The sequence below is a fragment of the Heterodontus francisci genome, unplaced genomic scaffold (assembly GCF_036365525.1).
Source record: "Heterodontus francisci isolate sHetFra1 unplaced genomic scaffold, sHetFra1.hap1 HAP1_SCAFFOLD_84, whole genome shotgun sequence".
Classification (NCBI taxonomy): domain Eukaryota; kingdom Metazoa; phylum Chordata; class Chondrichthyes; order Heterodontiformes; family Heterodontidae; genus Heterodontus; species Heterodontus francisci.
The window spans coordinates 1077605-1101870 of record NW_027140330.1 but is presented as its reverse complement, the minus strand read 5'-3'; the positions used below and the strand labels follow the sequence as shown (position 1 = coordinate 1101870).

Sequence of the window (24266 nt, the reverse complement as noted above, 5' to 3'; positions counted from 1 at the left end):
TAACTTAATTCATATTTGATAAGGTAACAGAAATTGTTGATGAAGGTATTGCGGATGACATGGTGTACATGGACTTCCAAAAGACATGAGCTAAAGTGCCACATAAGAGGTTTGGCAACAACATTAACGCGCATGGAATAACAACAAGAAGGTGGCAGCATGGATAAGAAATTTGATAAAGGGCTGGAAAGAGGGAGCCGTGGTGAAAGGTAGTTTTTAGATTTAGAAGAAGGTATACAATGCGGTTTTCTGGGGTTCATTACTAGGACTGCTGTTTTATGAGATATATTAATGGAAGAGTGCACAGAGCACAAGTTCAACATTTTCATAAGACACAAATGATAAAGGTGTATTGATCGGGGTGGGGGGAGGGGCTGGTGAGGATGGTGACAGTCCTCAAAAGAATATAGACAATCTGATGAAATGGGTGGACACGTGGCAGATGAAGGTTAATGCAAAAAAAAACTGTGAGGTGATACGTTTTGGTCGGAAGAAGAGGAGAGGCAATTGAACCAAATGTTTCAATATTAAAGCAACTGCAGGCTCCAGCGGATACATCTGCACAGCGGATACATCTTTGAAGGTGGCTGTGCAGGTCGATAATATTGTTAAAAAAAAGGCATCCTATGTGTCTGTGACAAAAGCAAACTATTTCTCTTTGTCTCTCTCAACCTGTTTGCAGCCTTTAACACAGTTGATAACACCCTCTCCTGCTGCGCTTTTCCACTGCCATGCAGCTGGGTGGGACTGCTTTCGTCTGGTTCCATTCTGATCTCTCTACCTGTAGCCAGATAAGCAACTGCAATGTATGTTTTTCCATCTCCGACATCGTTATCGCTGGTGCCTACCATGCATCTTTCCTTGAACTCCCCCTCCCATTTCCCATCTATATGCTGTCCCTTGGTGACATTATCTGACGATGAAACATTAATTTCTATATGTACGCTGATGACACCCAGCTCACCACAAGCCGTCCCGATCCCTCCATTGTCGCTACATCATCAGACTGCCTATCCAACATAGAGCAGCTGCTAAGCAGAAATTCCCACCAATTAAATGTCCAGATGGTATGTATGAGGGTCGCTAAGGGGACGAATCCTAGAAATAGTGGAGGTGATGGCCATCATTTTTTCAATTCTGTTTGCATTGGGAGGCGTGTCGGAGGACTGGAGGATTGAAAATGCTACCGCTTGTTTATAAAAGGAGAGAGGGACAAACCTTGCATATACAGGCCAGTCAGTCTAACTTCAGTGGTGGGGGAATTTTGAGCATAATATATTTGTTGCTTTGAAAAAACACGGGTTTATAAATGACAACCAGCATGGACTTGTTAAAAGCAAACCGCATCTTACAATCTTGATTGAGCTCTTTGGTTAAGCATTGGAGAGAATAAAGCCATTGTTCCTGATCTCTGCCACAATCTCTGTTCTTCAACTATCGACTCAATACCTCTCCCTGGCGTCTTGCTGAGGCTGAACCATACTGTTTACAAACAATGTATCATGCTTTTCCCCGATATCAGAAATGAATGACATATTCACGCCGTCACTAAGGCCACATATTTCCATCTCATAATTTCGCCCATTAGCAACCAACCACCCGACCCACCACACCTCAGCTGTTCAGCTGCTAATCCTCTCTTTCATGACTTAGTTACCTCCATACTTGGCGAAACGATCAAACTGCTTGCCAGTCTACTACTTTCTGCTCTCTGTAAACTTGCGTTCATCGAAACGACTGTTGGCAGTGACCGAACTCGCAAAAAATGCCATGCAGAGATTTCCCATGTTTTCACTGAACTACACTGTCTCGCAGCTAACGAGCACCTCAATTTTCAAATACTAATCAAGTTTCCAAATGTCCCCACGGCCTCATGCCTTCCTACTTCCGTAATCTCTTCCAGTCCTAAATTTCGAGGCGACGTCTGTGCTCCGCTAAATCCGACCTCCTAAATTTCCCGGTTTTAATCGCTCCACCAATGATGCATATGCTTTCAACTGCTTCGGCACTATGCTATGGAATTCCCTCCCTAAACATCTCCTCCTATCTACTTCGCTTCCCTCCTTTAAGACACTATTTAAATGTTACCTTTTTGACCAAGATTCTGGTCAATAAACAATTGATTTTTCTCACTGACTTTTGATCCATTGGTTTCAGTTTCCTCACATGTCTATAAAATAGGATTTGGCCAAAGCCTTTGAAAGTCCATATACATAACTTCAACGGTACGAACCTAATTAATCCTCTTTATTACTTAACCAAATAACTCAATCAAGATTGTAAGATCCGGTTTGCCTTTAACAAGTCCGTGCTGGTTGTCATTTATAAACCCGTGTTTTTTCAAAGCAACAAATATATTATGGTCAAAATTCCCCCACCACTGAAGTTAGCCTGACTGGCCTGTACATGCAGGGTTTATCCCTTTCTCCTTTTATAAACAAGCTGTAGCATTTTCAATCCTCCAGTCCTCCGACACGCCTCCCAATGCAAACAGAATTGAAAAAATGATGGCCATCACCTCCACTATTTCTTGGATTCTTCACCTCAGCGACCCTCATACATACAATCCGGACAGGGTTAATCTCCTTTATTGTGGTACAGAATCTGTTGGACTGGAAGAGGTTAACAAAAGCTGTTTGTTTAGTGACTGCAATTAATGCCAATCTCCAAGGCTGCTAATTGTGTCACTGGAGGCTTTCCCTCTTATATTATAAAGGGTTGCCATTCAATTTGTTATCTCATATTGTCAGCAGAAGAACCAGCTCCAGCACTAACGGGGATCAGTGGCTCCGGACAGAGGGAGAGAATGGATCTGAATGCGAGCACAATAGATTGGAATGTAACAACAATGGATCAGAATTTGTTTAGAATAGATTTGAATGTTACAACAGGCAGGAGTTTATTCACTTGGGTTGATTTTCTTTCTGCAGATTATGATTGGCTTACATTAGATCTTCGAATCTACTACGCACTTCGTGTTATTCAAACAATTTATTATCCTTGCCTCGCTATTGTTGGCGTCCCTGGTAAGTCTCTCCATTCAGCCATTTCTGCTATAAATCATTCCGAACTATATTACTGATTGTGTAACGTCCTCTTTCATTTTTTCTATTGTTGGTATCGCTGTTACGTCTCGATGTCCAGCTATTAACGACAATTCATTGCATTACTGCTTTTGTTGTTTATGTATTGGGAAGTTGGAAGGCATTCTCTTCAATCCCATTCACACACTCTGTTTGTGACACTATCCCTCTCTGAGGCCAATAACTGAGGCTGAACGAGTCTGTTTGAAACATTGGTGATTCGTATGATGCTGAGGTCTGTCTCGACCACATATCTTCTCTATTACTAATCCTGCCTACAAACACCTCCGTTATATCGTCCGTTCTCTCAAGCCGTCACTGCATAACTCTTATCCATGCCTTATTAAATCCAGAGATTAAATTTACGATGCTGCCCTGACCAGTCTCCCAGTTATAAACATTCATAAACAACTCTGCTACCCATATTCGAACTCACAGCAAAATCCCATTTATTCATCTTCCCTGTGCTCACTGACCGACAATGGCGTAGAGTCTGGCAATGTCTTGGTTTCAATATTCTTCAATGTTCAAATCCCTTCATGCCTCAATCCACCATTCCACCATTCATCTCCTATATTCGTGCAGCATGTCCACATTAAGTATTTATCGAATTCCCGTCTTAAAGTGATGTGATTTACCTCTGTGTACCTTACTGGGTACAATTTTGTCCTCCTTAAAGTCACCGGTGCCGATGCTATGCAGCTCATAAAACATAAACTGGTGTGGGACATGCTGCCAGCCACTTACAGAGTGTCCCGGTGGTGCTCCATGCTGGGCTCTTGTTAGTCCCTGACATTGCTTACGAGCCATCAGCTCTCACCACTTGTTGCTGTCTGTTACTAGGCTCCAGCTCACACTGTTCTCCAGCCTCAGACACTGCGGTCCTGTTCTATCTGCTCTCCAGAATCGGTTTCTGTGTTCTTGCTTTAGGTGATCCCCGGCGTCGGTTCCAGTGCCCTGGCGCTCACTGCTCCCCAGCCTCAGGGACTGGGTTTCTGCTTTATTCCCTCATTGCTGCACCACCTTGATTAGTGTGCTCTGGTCCCTGGCTCTCAATATGCGACAGCCTACGTTATAGAGTTCTAGCTCTCTCTGGGCCCTGATCGTGGTTGCTTGGCTCTGTCTCCGTTTGTGGGATCAGCTCTCGCTGCTCAGCAGCCTCAGTTATTGGTCTCTGACCCTTGGTGCTCCCCAGCCTCATTTACTGCGCTTCAGCCTTTGCCACTCATTGTACTTTATCTTGGTTACTGGGTTCCGGCCATGGCTCTCGCTGCCGTCCCCCTACCCCCACCACACCCTCCAACCCCCGACCCTGTCTTTGTAACCAGCCCCAGTTTCTGGGCTCAGCTGTCCCTTCTCCCCAGTCTTGATTACAGGGCTCTGGCCCTCGTTGGTTCCTTGTCTTGGTTACTTGGCTCCAGCCACAGGCTCTCGCTGTTTGCTGTTCTCACTTCCTGGGTACAGTTCTCGCTGCTCACTGGTCCTAGTTTCTGGGCTCCAGCTCTCACTGCTCCCAGGCCTCGGTTACACGGTTCTGGCTCCTGTATTCACACTCACCAGCCTCATTTCTGAGGTGCAGCTCCCGTTGTACCCTAGCCTTGATTAATGGACTTACCTACTATAATCTAGGCACAACTTGCACCCACTTGGCTACCTCAAGCATCCAATTTGGCACACCTTGAACACTTTTGGTCACCCCAGCACGCTAATGGACACACCTATTACCCTCTTCCCATCCACTAACACACTCTTGGCCATGACTGACATGCTTTTGAGCACGCCTAGCAGACACTTGCTCACTCAAACACACTATTGGGAACCTGTAGAACGCTCTTGACATTCTATAACACCCTCATCACACTCCTGGACACTACTGCCACGCACTTGTCATCGCCGAGTACACTCTTGGGCATACCTAGATAGCTCTTGTGCATCCCTAAGATGCTCATAAACGCCCTTATCACACAACTGCTCACTACTAAAACATTCTGGGCACTTAAGTGGGCAAGCTATCGCACTGTTGGGCACACCAAGCAGGCACTTAGATACACTAGCACACATTTGCCATCCCCTAGGACATGATTGGTCACCCAGGAAACACTTGGGGACCCCTATCAAACTCTTCTTTACCCCTAGCACACACTTGCTCTCTCCTATCACACTCTTGGGCAACACTTTTGCCGTCCCTTTGTAAAGTTTTGAGCACCTCCGAATACTCTTTGGCACCCCTATCACAGTCTTGCACACTCGTGAAGCACTGGAACACTCCTGGGCACACCCCATTACACATTTAGGCACCCCATCACACTTTTGGGCAACACTTTCAAGTATGTGGTCACACCTAGCACATGATGCCATGCCCTAGCTCTGCCTTGCGTACATGAGTACACCATGGGCACAGCATGCACACATTTAGGCCACCTTTGCCCGATCATGGGCACCCCTAATAAATATTGACACTCTACAACAAATCTTTCAACCGCTAGCACATGTTTGGGCACCAGTATCACATTCGGGGCACCTGTCGACAACACCTGGGGACCGACAGTACACTCTGGGTTCCCAAGGAGGCCCTTGGGATCCTATCACTCTCTTGAACAATCCTAGCACAATCTGGGACACGCTCCGAGCACTCCTTTCTCTCTCTCTGTTCTTCTGATCTCTCTCTCTCTGCTCTTCTGATCTCTCTCTCTCTCTCTGTTCTTCTGATCTCTTTCTCTCTCTCTGTCTGGTCTTCTGTCCTCTCTCTCCTGGACTATAGCTAATAGCTCTCCCTGTTCCTTGACCTCGTTGACTAGGATCTGGCTCTTGCTGTTCCGGGGTCTCAGTTACACGTCAACACATCTCACCATTCCCCATTTTCAATTACTGGGCTTTTTCTTTGGTTCCTCCCAGGCCTTGTGGCTTTATTTACTGAGGTTCGTCTCTTTCTGCTCCCCGGCCTCCACTTACCGGCCAACACTTTTCAACACTTCCCAAACTCAATTACAGGTCTCCGACTCTAACTACACGCCAGCCTGAGTTACTGAACTTTGTCTCTGACTGATCCCTGACAGCGGATACTTAGATCTCTTTCTCAGCGCCCCCTGACCTCAGATGCCAGCTATCTCTGGCCTCTGCAACCTGCTTACTGGCCTCAGGTACTGGGTTCTGGCTCACATTGCTGCTCAGCTTAAGATCCTGGTCTACGGCTACCAGGGTGGCACAGTGGCGCAGTGGTTAGCACTGCAGCCTCACAGCTCCAGGGACCCGGGTTCGATTCTGGGTACTGCCTGTGTGGAGTTTGCAAGTTCTCCCTGTGTCTGCGTGGGTTTTCTCCGGGTGCTCCGGTTTCCTCCCACAAGCCAAAAGACTTGCAGGTTGATAGGTAAATTGGCCATTATAAATTGTCACTAGTATAGGTAGGTGGTAGGGAAATATAGGGACAGGTGGGGATGCTTGGTAGGAATATGGGATTAGTGTAGGATTAGTATAAATGGGTGGTTGATGGTCGGCACAGACTCGGTGGGCCGAAGGGCCTGTTTCAGTGCTGTATCTCTAATCTATGCTCTCCCTGCTCCTCGAACTCGTTGGTTGCGATCTGGCTCTTGCTGTTCTGGGGCCTCAATTACAAGCCAACACATCTCACCATTCCCCATCCTCAATTACTGGGCTTTTTATTTGGTTGCACCCAGGCCTTGTGGCCGTGCTAACTGACTCCGGCTGTCACAGGTTCCTGGCCTCGATTTCTCGAATTCAGCCCGCAGATCTCACTGCACCCCAGACGCTGTTACTGGGCTTCAGCTCTTGCTGCTGTTTGGTCACGGCTGCTGAAATCCAGCAGCCTCTTCACGCTGCTCTATGGCCCTGGTTACTTGACTCCGGTATACGCTGCTTCTGACCTTGGCTACTAGGCCCTGACTGTCACAACTCCTCCACCTCTGTTGCTGGGATACAGCTCACTCTGCCTCTCAGCCGAGGATTCTGAGCTCCAGCTCTCACTGCTACATGGCCTTGGTTACTGGGCTCTGGCACCCAGCTCCCACTGTTTACAGGCCTCCGTTACTGGGGTCCGGCCCTTGGCTTCGCTGCTGCCTTGCGCCAGTTAGTGGGCTTTCGGCCCCAGCTCTTGCTGCTCCCTGCACTCTGTGACTGGGCTCTGGCTCTGACTCACTGCTACCCGGCCTCGGTTACAGGATTCTTTTCCTCACTCTCACTGCTCCATGGAATCGGTTACTCAGCGCCAGCTCCCATCTCTGGCTGCTCCCAGGTCTCAGTTACTGATCTCGGGCTTTCATTGCTCTTTTGCCTTTGTTACTGGGCACCAGCTCTCGCTGCTCCTCAGTGTCAGTATTGGGCTCTGGACCCCGACTCGCGCAGCTCCTCAGCTTCGATTACTGGCCCCCACTATTACTGCTGCTCGGCCTCAGTAACTGGGCTCTGGCCATGCTGCTCCCTGACCTCGGTTTTTGACTCCCAGTTCCCACTGCTCCATGGCATTGCTTACTGGTTCCTAGATTTCATTGCTCCCGGGTCTCAGTTACAGGGCTCCGGCTCTCACAGTTTTCTGCCTTTGGTGACTGGTCTCCAGCTCTCACTTGTATGGTCCCTGATATTTGACGAGTTCTTGGTCAAGATCAAAGGACAACTGACGATGGGTTTGATGCAGCAAGTCATCAGAATATAGAAGGTAAATTCATAAACATAATACTGAACGATAGTAGACAAGCTGCTTTCTATCCTTGCTCCTCGAAGTTGCCTGAACACAGGTTATGTTTTCTTCAGTCCGACACTGGTGTGTTCTTCTGCCCTGGTTTCTTCTTCTGTGTGTGTTCTTCTTCTGGGTTCTTCTTCTCCTGGGTGTTGTTCCAATGCGGTCTGCCTACGCCCGTGCGAACTGTCGCCTTGAGAACACTGCTTTTATATCTTCATTTTCAGAGCTGCCTAAGTCCCAGTCTTTGCATACTCTTTAGCTCTGCACCTGATTCTCCTTCCTGAACTGATACAATTCTCATTCAATTTACCTTACCTGGCTTGATTTGATTGCCGTTTTTGACTCTCCCCAGACTTTCTGGCGCCATTTCAGCCCGCTTTTGAAACAGTAAAGAACAACTTAGCCGTTCATTAACAACCTTTGAAGAAAACATCTTTAAATCTTCTCACACACCGATCTTTGCAATACAAATCTTGTCATAAAATACTTTAAAGATATTTTACACTCTTACCAATCCGAACATGAATTTAAATATATTGACACCTACTTTAATCAAAACATGGATTTAAGCATATTTAGCTCCTTTCAATAGACTTCACCCCGTTTTGGCTATTAAGTTCCAGCTCTCACTGCTCGCCAAACTCGAACATTATGCTCTGGATGCCACATGTCAATTCTCCAACGTCTCAGCTGCTGGGTTCCTGTTCACTCTGCCCCCTGACCTCAATTACAGGCCTTCAGCTCTCATCAATCCACTGTGTGATTTACTGCTCCCAAGCTTTCACGGCCCCCCAGCTTCACGGTCTGGTTCACGCTGCTCATTTGACTTGCTTACTGGGCTCCAGCTCTCGCTACACACTGATTTCGCTTACTTGTCTCTGGCCTCGGCACCAATCTCTCCATGGTCTCTATTATTGTGCTTCGTTTCTTGCTACTCTCTAGCCTTTGTAACTGTCTCTGGCCCTTGCTTCTCCCTGGCCTCGGTCACTGGGCCATGGTCTGCTGCCTTTCACTGCCATTTGCCCTCAGTTGAGAGGATATGATTCCAATGTCTTGCTGTGTGCCAGCGATAGATACCAGGCTCCATCATTCAATGCTCCCTGCCCTTGGTCTATGGATGCCGGGTCTCCTCTCTCTGAATTCAACTATTATGCTATGGCCTGATGCTCCTGGTTCTCCCTGGCCTCCGTTGATCAGCTCCAGTCCTGAGCAAGAAATGTTCCCTTACCTTGGCTACTGGCTTCTGGATTCCAGTTCTAGCTGCTACTCGGCTTCAGTTACCGGGCTCTGGCTCCCAGCTCTGGTTGCTCACTGTCCTCGGTTACTCAGCTCTGGCTTCCAACTTTGGCTGCTCCCTGCCATCAGTTACTGGTCTTCATCTCTCATGGTTCCCTGGTCTCAGTAATTAGTCGCCAGACCCAGACTTTACTGCTCCCTGGCCTTGGTATCTGATGAGAGATATGGGAAGAGAAATAAATTAGTGAAGACAAATGTGGGTCCCTTATAGTCAGAAACGGGGGAATTTATAATGGGAACAAAGAAATGGCAGACCAGTTAAAAACATAATTTGGTTTGGTCTTCACAGAGGAGGGCACAAATTACCTCCCAGAAATGTTGGGGAATATAGGGTCTAGTGAGAAGGAGGAAATGTATGAAATCAGCATGAGTAGGGAAATGGTGTTCGGGAAATTGATGGGATTGATGGCCGATAAATCCCCAGGGCCTGATAATATACATCCCAGGGTACTTAAGGAAGTGGCACGGAAAATAGTAGATGCATTGGTGGTCATTTTTCAAAATTTTATGACATTGGAACAGTTCCAACGGATTGTAGGGCACTATCAAAAAAGGGAGGTAGAGAGAAAACAATGAATTATAAACCGGTTTGCCTGACATCAGTAGTGAGGAAAATGCTAGTACCCATTATAAAATATGTAACAGCAGTACATTTGGGAAACAATGACAGGATCGGACAAATTCAACATGTATTTATGAAAGGAAAATCATGCTTAATCTACTGGAATTGTTTGAGGATGGATCCGAGGACTATAGCAGAATAGATCAGGGAGAACCAGTGGATGTGGTGTATTTGGACTTTCAGAAGGCTTTCAATAAGGTCCCACATAAGAGATCAGCATGAAACATTAAAGCACATGGAAATGGAGGTAAGGTACTGACATGGATAGAGAGCTGGTTGGCAGACAGGAAACAAAGAGTAGGAATAAACGGGTCTTTTTTCCGAGTGGCAGGCAGTGACGAGTGGAGTAAATCAGTGCTAGGACCCCAGCTATTCGCAATATATATTAATGATATTCATGAGGGTATTAAATGTAATATAACCAAGTTTTCGGACGACACAAAGCTGCCTGGGAGTGTGATCTGTGAGGAAGATGCAGAAAAACTCCAGTGGGATTTGGACAGGTTGAGTGAGTGGGCCAATACATGGTAGATTCAGTATACTGTGGATAAATGTGAGGTTATTCAGTTTGGCGGCAAAAAAAGAAAGGCAGAACGGCGGTAGATTGGGAAAGGGAGAGGTGCAGCGAGACCTGTGTGTCCTTGAGCACCAGTCACTAAAAGTAAGCATGCAGGTACCGCAGGTAGTTAAGGAGGCAAATGGTATTTTGGCCTTCATAGCGAGAGGATTTGAGTACAGGAGCAAGGATGTCTTGCTGCAATTATAAAAGGCCTTGGTGAGACCACATCCGGAGTATTGTGTGCAGTTTTGGTCTCATTAGCAAAGGAAGGATGTTCTTGCTCTGGAGGGAGTGCAGTGAAAGTTCACCACACTGATTCCTGGAATGGCAGGACTGACGTATGGAGAGAGATTGTTGTCGGTTAGGCTTGCATTTGCTAGAGTTTAGAAGAATGAGAGGGAATCTCATAGAACCTACAACATTCTAACAGGACTGGACAGACTAGATGCAAGAAGGATGTTCCCGATGGCGAGGGAGTCCTGGACCAGGGGCCACACTCTAAGGATAAAGTGTAAGCCATTTAGGACTGAGGTGAGGAGGGATTTCTTCACCCAGTGAGTGGTGAACCTGTTGTATTCTCTACCACAGGAAACAGTTGAGGCCAAATCATTATATTTATTCAAGAATCAGTTAGATATAGTACTTAGGGCTAAACGGATCAAGGGATCCGGGGAGAAAGTGAGAATAGGGTACTGAGTTTGGATGATCAGCCATGATCGTACTGAATGGCGGTGCAGGCTCGAAGGACCGAATGGCCTATTCCTGCTCCTTATTTCTATGTTTCTGGCCCTCCCTAGCCACTGGCCTTCAGATGCTGTGCTCTGGCTTTTACTGAAAGCTACTCCCTGTCGCATAAGCTGAGCAACATCTTTCACTACTCGCTGACCTTTGTTATGGCGTTATGGTCGCGGGCTATCACGGCCCCCCGCGCCATGTTTATGTGCTATGACCTGATGCTCTTGCTGCTGCATAGTATCTGATACTGGGTTCCTGATCTCGTGGCAACCTCAGATCAGTTACCAGGGCTCCAGCTCTGATTAAACCCCGGCCTCCATTAGTGGGCTCTGGCTCTTGTTGCTCCTCATCCTTGTTTACTAGCTTCCACTCACCAGCAGCGCTGCTTCCCAATCTTGGTTACTCATCACCGCCTCTCACCACTCGGCAGCTTAACTTGATGGACTCTGCATTTGCTGCTCCCTGACCTTGCTATTAGGTTCTGGCTCTCGCTGCTCCCTGCCCTCCGCTACCTGACTGTGGACCCCTGTTCTTGCTATGCCCATATCTCATTATTGGTTTCTGTCCCCATGCTAATCCTGCATACAGACGTTGGATACTGACCCCTTTCTCTTCGGCTCCCTGGTCTTGGCAACTGGCCATTGAACACAGACTGTTGCTGTTCCCCAATCCTGGTTACAAGGATCAAGTCCCTAGCTGCTGCTACTCCCCAACAAAATTCATTTTCTCAGTCCAAAGCCCAGGCTCTGGCTGCTGTTCAGCTGTGGTTAATGGGCAACAGCTCTCGCTGCTCCCCGACCTCAGTTGCTGTGCGATGGTAACCTGATTGTACTGTTTGCTGGACTCAGTTAATGGACTCCAGCCCAATGCTTTTGCTGCACACTGGCGAACTTCACCGGGCTCCATTTCCTGCTGCTCCATATCCTTGTATAACTAGCTCTAGCACTCACACATCTTTGCCATGATAATAAGCTCTAGCCCTAAGTTCTCCCTGCTCCCTGGCCTCGGTTACAGGGCTCCAGCTCTTCTTGCACCCTTGCCTCAGTTATAGAGCTCTGACCTTCGTTGCTGCCCAGCATTGGTTACAGATGTTGGGCTACCTAACTTCAGCACGGCCGCCGTTTCTGGGCTACGATTTCCAGCCTCGTTGCACCACGGCCTCAGTTACTGGGCTCTGGCTCTTCTTGCATCCTTCCCTTGGTACTGAACTCTGGATTTATATGCACCCCTTCTTCAGTTACTGGGGTTGGGCAACTGACTTTAGATGCTCTCCAATCACAGTTACTGGGATCCAGCTTTCACTTCTCCCTGGGCTTGTATCTGGGCTCCGGAAATTGCTCTCACTGTTCCCCGACCTTGGCTACTTACCACAGCCTCTCAGCTCTCCCTCGCTTTAGTTACTGTGCTTTGGCTCTCAGTATTCCCAGACTAATTTGTCAGCTCCAGCCCTGAGCTCATGCTGCTTGCTGGCCTTGGCTTCTGGGCTGCGGCTCTCATTGGTCCCTGAACTCATTGACTGAGTTACGGTTATTCCCAGTTCTCCTATCTTGGTTACTGTACTCTGCCCCCCAGCCCTCGCAGCTCCCCAGACTCGTTTACTGTGCTGTGTCTGAAAACAGTTCTCTGGCCTCCATTACTGTGCTACTAACACCACCACCTCCCCCCCACCCCGCACACTCTCTCTGTTTATTGCTTCCTGACCTCTGTTTGTGCACTCTGGCACCAAGCTCTTGCTTTTCCCTGACCTCATTTATTCTCCTTCGGCTCTAGTTGCTCTCCAGCCATGTTTACTTGTACCTGGCTCCTGCCTCTCCCCGTTGTCGATTCGTGCACTGCACTGCCTCGCCCTGACAATTCCCCAGCTTAATTTCCTGGACTCCAGCTCTCGCTTCTCCCCATCCTCGCTTATTGGCCCACAACTTTTACTGCACCCCGGTGTCACTTACTGGGCTCCAGATCTCCCTGCCCCCAACTGTTGGTTAATTGGCTCAAGCACCCACCTCTCACTGCGTCCCAGCTTCTGCTACTGTGAACTGCTCCCAGGCTTTCAATTCTCCATGGAGTAAGTGACTGTGCTTGTGCTCTTGCAGCTCCGTAGGCCTGGTTACAGAGCTCCACATCCCATCTCCTGCTGATCCCCAGCGTAATTTTCTGGTCTCTGGCTCCTGTCTTCGCTGTTCACAGCCTTTGCTCCTGGATTCTCAACCCGGGTGCTCGCTGCTCCCCGACTACGGTTATTGGGCTGAACTGTTTGCTGCACCCTGGCCTCGGTTACTGGGTACAGGCTGTTGCCGGTCCCTGGCCTTAGTTGCAGTGCTTGGGGCCTCAGTTCCTATTGCTCCCTGGCTTGTTTTCCGTGCTCCCGCTCTCTCTCATCCCCAGTCCTGGCTACTGGGCTATGATCCCTTGATCTTACTGCTGCCTGGCCTCAGTTATTCGGCTCTGTCCTCCCACTGACAGCTCTTGACAATGATAGATTGGGAAGGTGCATAGCATAGGAATGAGATGGCAGGGAATGGATGGAACGTGGTTGACTCTTAAAATGCCCTCTGCAAAGGCCTAGCAAGCCGTTCAGTTGTACCTAACCGCTAAAAGTACGCTAAGGAATGAAACTGGACGGACCACCCGGCATCGACCTAGGCACCGGAAATGACAATGTCAAACACATCCCTGTCGACTCTGCAAAGTCCTCTTTACTAACATCTGGGGGCTTGCACTAAAATAGGGAGAGCTATCCCACAGAGCAGACAAGCAAAAGCCTGACATAGCCATACTCATCGAATTATAACTTACAGACAATGCCCCAGACACGAACATTACCATCCCTGGATATGTCCTGTCCAACCGAAAGGGTAAAGGTGGCGACACGTGGTATAGAATAGGCGACTGTTGCCCTGGGAGTCATCAACATTGATTCCGGACCTCATGGCATCATGTCAAACATGGGCAGTGAAACATTCTGCAGATTGCCACCTACTGCTGCACCTCCCCCCGCCCCGCCCCCAAACCATCAGCTGATAAATCAGTACTCCTCCATGTTGAACTGAGGGTGGCAAGGATGCAGAATGTACGCTGGGTGGGGGAGTTCACTGTCCATCACGAAGATTGGCTCGGTATCACCACCACAGGACTATTGAACGCCAAACAGCAAAAGAAGAATGTGATAGATAGAGCTAACCGATCCCACGACCAACTGATCAAATCGAAGCTATGCAGTCCTGCCACATCCAATATTGGATGGTGATGGACAATTTAACAAATAAGAGGATGAGGTGGCGCCACATTTATCCACAACCTCAATGATGGGGGAGCCCAGCAAATCAGTGCGAAAGATAAGGCTGAAGTATTTGCAGCCATCTTCAGCCAGAAGTGCTGAGTGGATGATCCAAAATGGCCTCCCCCTGAAGTCCCTAACATCACAGATGCCTGTCTACAGCCAATTTGATTATCTCCGCATGATATCAAGGAATGACTGAAGGCACTGGATACTGCCCTGACAGCCTTCCAGCAATAGTACTGAAGACCTGTGCTCCAGAACTTGCCGCATCCCTAGCCAAGCTGGTCCAGTACAACTACAACACTGGAATCCAACCAGAAATGTGAAATATTGTCCGGGTATGTCCTTGACATATAAAGTAGGACAGTTCCAACCCAGTCAATTACCAATCCACCAGTCTACACTCAATCAACAGTAAAGTGATGGAAGGTGTCATCAACAGTGCTATCAAGCGACACTTGCTTAGCAAAAAACTGCTCAGTGACGCTCAGTTTAGGATCTGCCAGGGCCACTCAGTTCTTCACCTCATTACAGCCTTGGTTCAAAGAAAAACACAACAACTGAAGTCAAGAGGTGATGTGAGAGTGACTCTCCTTGAAATCAAGGCAGCGTTTGACCGAGTATGGCATCAAGGAGCCCTAGCAAAACTGGAGTCAATGGGAATCGGGGGAAACTCTCAGCTGGTTGGAATCATAACTAGCACAAAGGAAGATGGTTGTGGTTCCCGGAGGTCAATCATCTCAGCTCCAGGACAAACTGCATGAGTTCCTCAATGCAGTGTCCTTGGCCCAACCATCTTCAGCTGCTTCATCAACGACCATCCTTCAATCATAAGGTCAGAAGTGGGAAGGTTCGCTTATGATTGCACAATGTTCAGCAGCATTCGTGACTCCTCAGATACCTCGACAGTATCCAGGCTTGGGTTGATAAGTGTCAAGTAGCATTTGTGCCACACAAGTGCCAGGCAACGACTACCTCCAACAAAGGGGAATCATCCATCTCCCCTTGACATTCAATGGCACTACGATCGCTGAAACCCCCACTATCAACATCCTAGGGGTTACCATTGACCAGAAACGGAACTGAAGTAGCCATATAAATAGCGCAGCTGCAAGAGCAGGTCAGAGGCCAGAAATCCTACGGTGAGTAACTCACCTCCTGACACCCCAAAACCTGTCGAATATATCTGCAAGGCAAAAGTCAGGAGTGCGATGCAATTCTCTCCACTTGCCTGGATGGGTGCAGTTTCAACAACACTCAAGAAGCTCGACACCATCCAGGCCAAAGCAGCCCGCTTGATTGGCACCCCATCCACTAATATTCACTCCCTCCAGCACCGGTGCACAGTGACAGCGGTGTGTACCATCTACAAGATGCATTGCAGCAACGCACTGAGGCTACTGAGGCATCAGCTTCCAAACCCGCGAACTCTACCACCGAGAGGTACAAGTGCAGTAGATGCGGAGGAGCACCACAACCTGCAGGTTCCCCTACAAGCCACAAACCATCCTGACTTGGAACTATATCACCGTTCCTTCACTGTCACTCTGTGTAAAAATCCTGGAACTCCCTTCCTCATAGCACTGTGGGTATACCTACCTCACATGGACGGCAGTGGTTGAAGAAGGCAGCTCACCACTACCTTCTCATGGGAAATTAGGGATGGGCAATAAATGCTGGCCTGGCCAGCGACGCTCACATCACATGATATGACATTTTTTTATAAAAATGGAGAGGTGTATGTAAAGGATTGTTTGGTTGGGGATGTGATGTGCATTAAAAGAGATGGATGGAAGGGATGGGATTAGTCTGGCAGGGCAGGGAAGATATGAAAAGAATAGAATGAATGGTATGTGGATATAAAAAATTCACTTGAAATAATAATGCTAATTCCACCACAAATATTTTGTGGTATTCTTCTCGTGTATTAGAAACAGTGATCTGAGTACCGAACCTGGGGAATTCACAACATACATACCGCCAGTCCAAGCAAATAACCAATCACGCCAATGTTGATATAAGACCACCAGACGTTTGTTACTGACCTCATTAATGCGTCCAAGGTTGCTGATGTGTTATAGGGATGTCATCACCCACGATTACTTTAATACTATTGTTTCATTTACTTCTCATTCCATTCCTGATTACAACTCAAAATCCTTCTTTTTCTCTCCATTTCCCAATACAGTCATTATTATTTAACTTCAACCCTCTCTCTTCAGAAAACCTTGTCAAAAGTGCAACAATTTAGATCTATCACTTTATGTGGTAACATGCATCACCTGAACACCTTCAAGCCTTTTTTTTTCTCGCAACATGATAAGTAATTTTCCGTGTTTACTGGTAACTTATTGAAGTTTGGGATTATTTGCTTCATTGATGTTTCAGTGAACTAATTTGCTATCATTGTTTCAACATAACTGATTTCCATGCTGCCTGTTACAGGTGAGGGAATCTCTCAGTCAGTCCAACACTTAACTTTCGATAAAAGAACAAAGTACTGTGGAAGCTGCTAATCTGAAATAAATACAGAAGGTGTTGGAAATATTCAGTGGGTCTCTAGTATCTGTAGAGAGAGAAATATACTTATTTTTTTTCGGGTTGGTGATGCTTTGGCAGAACTGGGGGTGCTCAGATATGTAGCAGTATTTTCAACGAGGCAGGGAATGGTGGGAGGGGAGGGGAGGATAATGATCAACATTGAGTTCAGCAATTTCGTACCATCCTTTTGTCATTTCATGTTTCTGCCTTCCACCAGATCACAAAACCTTCCCAGGTACAATCATTTCAATACATCATTTGCCACAGTAATAGATTTGCAAATCTCAATCTGTACACAATCAAATTGGTAACGTTGCTCCTAGTCTGGTGCATAATTTCCCTGTTTATTCCTCTCCCCCACAGTTAACTTAGTCACGATTGTGATCCTGTATCGGGGAAAGTGTGGTCTTTCTGAATGTGTCACTGGCTACATGATGGCCATGGCAGTGGCGGATCTACTGGTCATTATTCTCGACTTGATATTGCGGCATATTCCGATTCTGTATCAGGAACATTTTTATTTCCTGCGAGATATTCCCCTTTGCGATATCCACGCTGTCCTTCTTCATGCAGCCACAGACTGTTCTGTCTGGTTCACCGTCACTTTCACCTTTGATCGATTAGTGGCCATTTGTTGCCAAAAGCTGAAAAGTAAATACTGCCTGTATTATTTGCTTCATTGATGTTTCAGTGAACTAATTTGCTATCATTGTTTCAACATAACTGATTTCCATGCTGCCTGTTACAGGTGAGGGAATCTCTCAGTCAGTCCAACACTTAACTTTCGATAAAAGAACAAAGTACTGCGGAAGCTGCTAATCTGAAATAAATACAGAAGGTGTTGGAAATATTCAGTGGGTCTCTAGTATCTGTAGTTCTGGGAACAGTGACTTTGCTGAGCTGTTTAAAGAACATTTTCTGGTATTTTATGTTAACAGATCGTTATTGGCTAATTAACTACCCCTACTTTTGTGAGATAACAGGTCATGTTCTGTTTTCTCATACCTGGACAGCAATCGAGTTCCTTCATTACATTCTAACCCCTTGTGTCCCATTTTTTTTTGATTCTGTTGCTCAATGGTTTCACCGTCAGGCACATATTAGTGACCAGCCGAGCCCGGAAGAGACTCCGGGCTCAGAGGAGTGTAGGAACTCCCAGGGATTCGGAGATTGAGAGCCGAAGGAAATCCATCATTTTACTGTTTGTTATCTCAGGGAATTTCATACTGTTATGGTCATTGTTTATGGTGTTTTCCGTATGGAACAAAATGTATTGGTTGGGCTTTAGGTCGGTATATCTACCATTTTTTGTACAAGAAATAGGATTCATGTTCCAGCTCTTGAGTTGCTGCACAAATACGTGCATTTATGTGGTGACATAGACTAAGTTCAGGGAAAAGTTGAAGAATGTGGTGAAACACCCTTTTAATCTAATTATAAAATTCATGAAATGATGAGAAGAATTAAGAATTCCCAACATGAAAACTAAATGAAGCTTCATTTCAAAGGAATCTATCCCTCGGGATAAAGTTCCTTCCTGGTGTGAAGTCAGAAAAGAACAAAATCAAGTCACACAGATAAATTCCACGAACATCTCACAATTAATACTAAAAAGAGTAAGGTCCATCTATCTTTCTCGTTAGCTGTGCTTGAATCGCTTGACTGGTTTTTCACGCAGGCTTTGGGACCCCGACACCAGGACGAAATAGGGGTCTCAAGTCCCACTTGCAGTCATAGGGACTGGCGGAGGAATCTCCAGGAGGCAGCCTCCTAATTTGTCGCTCTGTGTTCGACATCCAATTAAGGGCAGAGGGAAGGCTTTAGAATATTTCAGCACAATCAGAGGGCCAGTAACTCTGGAACCTGGGCAGCGTGGTGGGAGACCTCGGTGCTGCTGAGGCAGGTCCAAGACTGCGAGGGCACCCCGACATGAAACGCCCCTCACTGACCGTCATAGTAATCATAAAAGGACCAGTTTAATCTTTCACCCATGCAATTGAATATTAGTCTTGAGCTACAAGCACACATTGCTGAATGAGGATATGCCGAAGTTGCAATAAGGAAAATGTGGCTTACAAATTGTCTGATCTCGGCACTTAACATTCAAGAGTACAATGCGTTCAGCTAATATCGGGAAGGAAGAAGGGAGATGGTGTGGCAGTACTGACAAGAGAACACATTGTACTGTTATAAATAAAGGATATAATTGAGGGTGAAAAGCAGAATCATTTAGAATAGAGTTGAGAAGCAAAGATATCATGATTCCGCAATTGGTGGTATTCTGTAGACCTACAAATAATGAAAGAAAGATAAAGAAACAAATCAAAAAGAATCTGCAAATTCTAAAGAGTGGTGATGATGAGTAACTTTTGTTAACCAAATATCCATTGGGAAAATATCGATTGTGATAATGTTAGAGTAAAGGGAAAGGTGGGGGTTGGGGGGGTAATTTCTGAAATATGTTCAGGAGAAATTCCTTGACCTATATGCCCGCAGTCGATGTGGGAATGGGGCATTGGTAGATAAGCTGCTGTGGAATGGACGAGGTCGGTGTGGATGATCATTTAGGTAAGAGAGATCATGGCAAATAAGGTTTAGATGAGCAATGGCGAAAGGATGTAAGGGCATTCCTAGGAACTACAGGCCAGTCAGTTTAACACTTATGGTGGGTAAGGTTTTAGGAACAAAAAGCAGGGTAAAGATCAGCAGGCACTTGGAAAGCTCTGACTTAATTAGGGAGAAGGAGCACACATTTGTAAAAGAAAGACTAATGTGCTTGACTAATTTAGTTTTATTGCAGTAGCAAAGAAGGTTAATGAAGGGAAAGCAATGGATGTTGTCAATATGGATTTTAAGAAAGTATTTGAGAAATTTCCACATGAAAGGCTGGGTAATAAAATTAAGGCTCCTGGAATGGAAGGTTCAATATCAGCTTAGATAAATGAATGAAATTCAGGACATAGAACAACAACGAATAGTTGCTTTTCAGAATGGAGGATAGTAGACAGAGGTGTTGCCCAAAATTCAGGAACAGTGTCACTGCTTTTTTGATACACAAAAAAATGACTTAGATAATGTAAGAGAGTACAATTTTTAAAAATGCTGATGGTACCCAAGTGGAAGTGTTCCAGACAATGAGGACGATATCAATCAACTGCAACAGAAGATAACTAGGATGGCAGAATGGGCAGAGATGTGGCAGAGGGAAGTCAATACAGATAAATCTGAGATGATGCATTTTCACAAAAGGGGTAGGGAGAGGGAATACATAGGAAATGGCAAAGTTTTAAAGAGTGTAAAGTGACAGAATAACCAGGAGGTTCGTGTGTAAAGATGTTCAAAGGAGGCAGGACATATTGAGAGAATAGTTGGCAACGCATATGTGATCTATGGCTGCATAGGTTTGAGTAATTAGCGCCAAAGCAGGATGGTCAGCTGATACTTTACAAAGCCTCCGATTTGGCCAACACTGGAGTATTGTGCACAGTTTCAAATACCACACTTTAGCAAGGATGTAAGCCCTTTCAGAAGACGCAATGGAAGTATACCAAAATGGTTCATGGGATGAGAGATTACAGCTACAAGATTAGGTTGGAGAAGTTCGTGTTATTCTCCTTCGAGCAAAGAAGATTGAGAGGAGTCTTAATAATGGTGCATAACATTCTGACAGGTTCGGATAGGGTAGACAAGAAAAAAATACTCCTGTTAGTTGATATTACAAGAACTACGGGATGCAGGTTTAAGGATTTTGTTACGAGATGCGGGGGGTGGGGGATGTGAAGAAGAACTTTTTTTCAGCTGGTCGTAATGAGCTGGAACTGGCTGCCTACGAGGTTGTTGTAATCAGAGACGTTCAATACATTTGAAAGGAAATTAGATGGGCCTTTGAGTGAAATATACTTGCACGGTTACTGGGATAAATTGGGGAATGGGACTGACTGGATTTCTCTACAGAAAGCCTGCATGAATTCGATGGGCTGAATGGCCAGCATTGGTGCAGTTATGAAACCATGGGCTTGATTTAGACATGCCAGCTAGCTCCTGGCGCTTCACAGAAAAGCAACCCCGCTCCAGCGTTCCTCCATGGCAAGATTCAATGGCTTTCAGGCACGAAGTTCCAGGCACCAGGATACCCGTCCCCTTGCAAATATCCTGTCTTCAGATCTGCTAGTCAATATGAGGGCAACAGATTCTGGAAATTAGCTGTGCCACCAGAAGTGGCGGAAACTGCCAGTTCTACAGTAAGGTGGGATCAGTCCCAGCACTTGAGCCCTGGACGAGAGGTAAGTGAGGCAGAGTCAGCGAGAATATTCCAGGACAGCATTGTGGGGGGCGATGGGCGCTGAGGGCGAGTGGGGGCGGGGGTTCTGATGGGCCTCAAATTGCCCAGGAAGGATGAATAAGTGATCGGCTGGAGGAGTACAGGTGCTGGGCCGGAGGGGGCAGGAGCACTGCTCTTGGTGGCAGTAGCTTGTGCTGTGGCCGACGGGAGGTCGGGGAAATGGGTGAAGTGAACTCGGGGGGGTGGGGGTGGTGGTGATGGACAGGATCCTGAGTGGGTCAGATGTTTGATGGAGGGGGAACAGGGCAGGAATTTAAGGGAGGGGAACAAGGATCCTGGGGACATGAGATCATAGGGAAGGGGAGGGGCTCAGTGGAGCTGAACATGAGCTGGAGAACATCAGGATATGAGCTCATGGGAGGATGCAAGAGCTCGGAGAGTGGAAAACGCGTTCCAGAGAGAGGCCAGGAGATCGGATAATGGGGAAAGAATGGGTGGAGGCAGAGTGGCCTGGAATGCCTGGTTGTGCAGGGAATTTCGGGGGCGGGGTGGTACAGGAGCTTGGTGGAGTGGTAACTGTAGCTCACGGTACGTAACACAGGAGCATGGGGCAAGGATTCGCATCTGGGAAGGGGGTGGGGAGACGGTGCTCCAGCGGGGTGAGGAACTAAGAGTTGGACAGAGTAGCTCGGGAATTGAGGGAGGGGAGCTTTGGGCATGGGGCTGGAGCTCATGGATAGAATAACAAGAGCTCAGGGATGGGAAAGTACCTCATGGGAAGTGGTTCTGGAGCTCGGGAAGGGGGCAGACTCACAAGGGAAGGCGGGAGATTCCTCCGTGAAGGTGTCAGCAGCTCAGAGTAGGAGGAGAGAAGCTTAGGGATGGGGAGACTGGAGCTTGAGGCATGAGGACAGGGGCTCGTGGATAGGTGAACAGGAGCTCAGCGGGTGGAGGCAAGATCTTAGCAGAAGTGAGAAAAGCAGCTCGGCGGTGAGGTGTCAGAAGGGTGGAGCAAGGTTGGAGGTAGGTGGACAGGGAGTTGGCTTTATGAGAACAGCACCTCATGGTGTTGGCAGCAGTTTGACTTAGGGGACAAGAGCTCGAGTGATTAGGACGGGTGCTCGGATGCAGTGGTGCGGGATATTGGGGAAGGGCAGGAGTTCGCAGGGAGCGTCCTGAGCTCAGGGGTGGGGGAAGAGAACCTCAGTAGAGGCGGAAACAGGGACCGATGGGAGGAGCAGGAACTCGATTTGAATGTGTATGGGAGGGTGACAGGCGTTGGGGATGTCAGATGGGACCTATGGGAGGTGTCAGGACCTTAGGGAATGAACGGACAGGAGCTCTGTGGGGGGGGGGGGGTGGACTGGAGCTCAGAAGAGCTGGACAGCAGCTCAGTACAAGCTGTCATGAGCTTGGGGGTAGTTTTGCAGGTAGGTCAGGGCAGGGGTGCTTTGAGCTTGTGGGGGGAGTTACAATGAGATATCTTGAGGAGAGCGACAGGAGCCCGCAGGAGGGCAGAAGTGTTCTGGGAAGGGGTCAAGAGCTCGGCAGAAAGAGGGCAGGAGTTATGGAGAGGGTGCAGGAGCTTGCTGGAGGGAAAAAGGACTTGGTGGGTAGGAAATCGTAATATTATTGGCTTAAAGAGGGGCAATAATGGCAGCTTAACATCCATGGACTTTTCAGGCGGGTTCGAGAGGGAAGTAAAATTGAGGGTGTGTAGCATTATTGGTTAAGGAGTCAATACCAGCTGTGAGGTGGGGTGATAAGCTCAATGAATGATCAAATGATGCCTTATGGGTTGAGCTCAGAAATGCAAAACTTGTAGCTGCACTACAATGAATGTACTGCACCGCAAAATAGTGAAAAGGGAATTGAAGAACAATATGTCGGTAAATTGTTGACTGCAAAAACTATAGGGCAGATATAATTGCACTTTTCAACGACCCTACGATCAACTGGGACAAAAACAGTATGAAGGGCACAGAGGGCACAGCATACTTGAACGGCATTCAATAAAACATTTTTAGCCAGCAGGTAACAAGCCCGAGTGCAAACGCATTTCTAGATCTAGTCCTCGGTTATGAATCTGGGCAAGTGGATGAAGTGGGTGACCATTTTGGAGATGGTGACCATAATATAGTTAGTCTTAGCATAGTCATGGAAAAGAATCACAGAACAATACAGTGCAGAAGAGGCCCTTCGGCCCATCGAGTCTGCACCGATGCATTAAAGACACCTGGCCTGTCTAGCTAATCCCATTTGCTAGCACTTGACGCATAGCCTTGAATGTCATGACGTGCCAAGTGCTCATCCAGGTACTTTTTAAAGGATGTGAGGCAGCCCACCTCTAGCTCCCTCCCAGGCAGTGCATTCCAGATCGTCACCACCCTCTGGTTAAAAAAGTGCTTCCTCAAATCACCCTTAAACCTCCTGCCCCTCACCTTAAACTTGTTTCCCCTCGTAACTGACCCTTCAACTAAGGGGAACAGCTGCTCCCTATCCACCCTGTCTATGCCCCTCATCATCTTGTACACCTCTATGAGGTCTCCCCTCGTCTTCTCTGCTCCAGTGAAAATAACCGAAGCCTATCCTACATCTCTTCATAGCTTAAATGTTCCATTCCAGGCAACATCCTGTTGAATCGCCTCTGCACCCCTCCAGTGCACTCACATCCTTCCTGTAATGTGGCGACCAGAATTGCACACAATACTCCAGCTGTGGCCTTAACAAAGTTCTATACAACTCCAACATGACCTCCCTGCTTTTGTAATCTATGCCTCGATTTATACAGGTAATTGTCCCATATGCCTTTTTCACCACCCTATTAACCCGCCCTTCTGCCTTCTGAGATCGATGGGCAAACACGCCAAGGTCCCTTTGTTCCTCGGAACGTCCAAGTGTCACCCCTTTTATTGAACACCTCAATATCACATTATTCCTTCCAAAGCGTATCACCTCACGCTTTTCAGGGTTAAATTCCATCTGCCACTTTTCTGCACATTTGACCATCCCAGTCTATATATTCCTGTAACCCAAGACATGCCATCTCACTGTTAACCACATGGCCAATCTTTGTGTCATCCGCGACCTTACTGATCCTACCCCCCACATAGTCATCTATGTCATTTATATAAATAAAAAACAATGGGGGACTCAGCACAGATCCCTGTGGTACACC

The 24266-nt window shown here is 47.1% G+C and overlaps 1 pseudogene; it reads left to right on the top strand.

The window, feature by feature from the left end:
* Window positions 1–1873: 1873 nt before the first annotated feature.
* LOC137359271 (probable G-protein coupled receptor 139) lies at window positions 1874–18260 on the top strand (annotated as a pseudogene).
* Window positions 18261–24266: the final 6006 nt, after the last annotated feature.